The 3,633-nt window shown below is 42.5% G+C and overlaps 1 long non-coding RNA gene across 1 annotated transcript; it reads right to left on the bottom strand.

Moving 5' to 3' along the window:
• Positions 1-1,351: 1,351 nt before the first annotated feature.
• LOC102079776 (uncharacterized) lies at positions 1,352-3,082 on the bottom strand. Its single transcript, XR_265701.4, has 3 exons — positions 3,012-3,082; positions 1,975-2,014; positions 1,352-1,812 (listed from the first exon to the last, which is right to left on the bottom strand). It is a non-coding gene; the product is annotated as an uncharacterized LOC102079776 (long non-coding RNA).
• Positions 3,083-3,633: the final 551 nt, after the last annotated feature.

Here is a 3,633-nt window from a genome sequence, read left to right as displayed (position 1 = left end):
GAAAAGATCAAACGGATGAAGGATGATCAAATCAACGTGGAAACGAGAGAGGCTTCTCGAGCAGCAGCGCTGCGGCTTCCTACACACAGCGTCACGCTTTGCTTTAAAATTAAACTTTGAATCAATAACTGTTCCAAAATATTTATAACACTGAATACAGGAAAAGAGAGTGCGTTTCCTAAAATCAATGTTCATATCAGGATCATTTTAACTTCCACTTGTTAAAGTAACATAATCCATGTATTTTATTTTATTTTGTAACAAAAGTTTACCATTTTTGCCTCCACAGCTTCCAGTGGTGAACTTCAGTGTCGACACCACCCAGATGTTCTCTGACAGCGATGAAGACCCCAGTTTGGGATGTGACATCGTGCACTGGAACACAGGATGGAGATAGAAACGACTGCAGAATACTGACCAGATGCAGAAATCTAAGTTTCAAAGTATCTCTGCAGAAACCTGAAGGCTTCGACGGTGAGATGAAAGTTTCAACATTCATTTATTTCCCAGAATAATCTCAGATTTTTACGTTCAGGGATGTGACTGCTCTGCTACGCGTCCACCAGGACAGTTTTCCCCTGGAACCAGTCCACTTACAGTACTGTGAAAATATTGCATATAAAAATTTAGAGCTACTCACACAGCAGCACAACATTATCCATATTAATCTTTAAAATTATTGATTAAGTAGGATCGTTTTTCACAGTATTTAGCTCACTGCATGTAAGTAAAGTCAGCTTAGAGAGGCGAGCTTCCCGGCTTGTATACGAGTCAAACATATGCTTTAGCAATAACATTAATAACAACACAAACAGACCAAACAGTACTGCAGTATGCTCATGTACTGGTGGACATAATACAGTAAGCTAAAGTAAAAATGTATTTTAATAAACTCAGATGATCCCTTCAGACTTTGTGAGCTCTCATTTCTTATAGTTGTCACGCATGTCCCACTACGCTGTGCAGCCTGTGTCGCAGGTACTGCATGGTTCAATAGTTTTATGCAGTTTTTATCAGTGTGTGGGACACATGAATGCAGCAGCTCTGGTTTTGTTCAGTTGTGCATTGTGTGGGGCACTCGTGCATATAAACCATGGGCATTCATATGTTCCACACATGACATCAGTTTTTACATGAACACTGAATCTCGCGATGGTGGTAAGTAAAGCTCCACACAGACATTAGAAACCATCACACTGTTTACACAGTGCACCTGAAATCATGAATACAACACTATAAATGGAAGCTGAACATTAACAGTCCCATCAGTCTGGTCAGTTGCGAGTGCAAAAGTGTGCCAGTATAAAACATAAACCATAATAATTATGCACATCTCCAGCCCCAGCATCTATTTATAAATACTGTTAGTTCTGAATGAATATGACAGTAGTGTATAACGTGACTCTCACTGTACTGCTCCATGATGCTGATCGGGTGCTGCTGTGTGGGATTGCACTCCTGTTGTGTACAACCAGGATTCTGCATTCAGGGTTTTTCCATAAATCCTTTGCTAAGGATTTGATTCTTTGGGATGAAGAAGGAAAATCTCCTCGGGGTATTGAAGGGTTTCGTCTCTCTGCAGGTGTGGCGTGTGAGCACTGCGGTGACGAGCAGTATTCACATGATCAACTGAGGCATAGGTGTCGGAGTAAATCGGGGGGATTTCTCACAAAAATCATTTTTCCGCTCTGACGCTCGCTGTGACTTTCTGATGAACTTAAAGTGACAAAGACCAGGAGAGTTTGAGTTTATGTAGTAACTGTCTGGGTGCTGTTCTCTCGTCTCCTGCTGCGTGTGCTCTGGTGGTCTTACCTGTAAAGATTTCAGTTTCATTATAACTGTCTGTAAACTGTGAATAGGTTCAAATGGGCTTTAATTATTGTATTTTCCTTCATAACTCACAGACCACCTAAAATACACTAGAAACACAAACACGTGCAGTAACAGTACAGCTAACAGGACTACAATACTCACTGTAAGGCAACAAGTAACTGAAGTCTTTCTAAAAGGATTTCTGTCAGGAGATAAGCAGGAGACAAAAGAACACAAGAGCCAATCACTGATGAGGAAAGGAAGTGAGACAACGTAAATAAAGCAGGCAACTTCACTGCACATTAATAATATTACAGATACTGGCGTCATTTTGTTATTCAGTTTCTTCTGTTTGTCCATTACGCGTGACTGTTCTTTACACACAGCCACGTTTCCACTCATAGTTTTGCTGCACTTCATTTGCCCCAAACATGGATAAAGCACGTGGAATTGGCGGGATTTGCTTCTCTTTTCCACAGTTTTCAGAATAATGTCATTAATAACATGACAATGTAAAATCTGGCACTGAAACATACAATAAACTGTCTTTAAATTTAACTTTTCACATTTCAAAGTACTTTATATCCACGTGTTACTGTAATCTAAACTTCCAGCTGATAAACAAAGCAGAGGGCAGGCTGACGATCGTTCCTCTCCTTAGCAGCAGGTGGCGCTGTTCAGACGTCTGTAGGAGCCTCAGAGTTTGCACGGACTCTTTTAATATTTCATATTTGGACAAAACTCCTAACATCTGGCTCCACGTGCAGTTATTTAAATAACTTCAGAGGCGTTATGTATTTGTAGTCACGTCCGTTTCTGTTTCACGGACTTTCCTACAATTAAAAAAGGAGCAGAGCGTGCACTGATTGAAATGTTGAACTGAAAGTGAAACGCGTCGCTGCCTCAGATCTATAAGCTGTGTGAACACGCAGAGCGTGATTCATGTTCAGGTGAGACACTCAAATTCCACACAGGAAATACAGTTTGTGCTGAGAAAGAGCCGCTGATGGAGAACAGGGATCCGCGTGGGAACCTCAGGAGGCGCAACTGAACGGAGCAAAGACGCTTATTTACATGATTTACGATGACGTGTGAGCCACAGACACGTGCGTGGGACTGAATAAATAAATATATCGAGTATATGAACGCTTCATCCTGTTTACGAACAGGGTGACATCATCAGTTCTCCCCGCTCTCACCCAATGGTCTTTGAGAAGTGGCGACATCTCTGAGAGTCAGGAAACCCTCTCTCCCGGAAAATAAAGCGAGAGTACGTGAACGCAACTTCCGGTTCCTTCTTTCCAAAATAATACCCACACCCCCGCCTCAGTGTGAGTGTGACAAAACATTTCACACTCATTATTAAATATCCATCCATCCATTCGCTTCCGCTTATCCTTTTCAGGGTCGCGGGGGGCGTTGGAGCCTATCCCAGCTGTCATAGGGCGAGAGGCGGGGTACACCCTGGACAGGTCGCCAGTCTGTCGCAGGGCCAACACACAGGGACAGACAACCATTCACACCTAGTGGCAATTTGAATTATCCAATTAACCTATCCCCACAAGCTGCACGTCTTTGGACGGTGGGAGGAAGCCGGAGTACCCGGAGGGAACCCACGCAAACACGGGGAGAACATGCAAACTCCACACAGAAAGACCCCGGCCTGATGGTGGAATTGAACTCAGGACCTTCTTGCTGTGCGGCAACAGTGCTAACCACCGTTTTTGTGAATTTTTTTTTTTTTCAATAGATGTATGACGTGATAACCTTGAGTTTATTTCTTTTATTTTTATTCTCCTTCGTCCAGAACCTTCATTTTCT

This window comes from Oreochromis niloticus, linkage group LG1, assembly GCF_001858045.2.
Source record: "Oreochromis niloticus isolate F11D_XX linkage group LG1, O_niloticus_UMD_NMBU, whole genome shotgun sequence".
Classification (NCBI taxonomy): Eukaryota; Metazoa; Chordata; class Actinopteri; order Cichliformes; family Cichlidae; genus Oreochromis; species Oreochromis niloticus.
The sequence above is the reverse complement of the archived record's forward strand: the minus strand, read 5'-3'. Positions and strand labels throughout refer to the sequence as shown.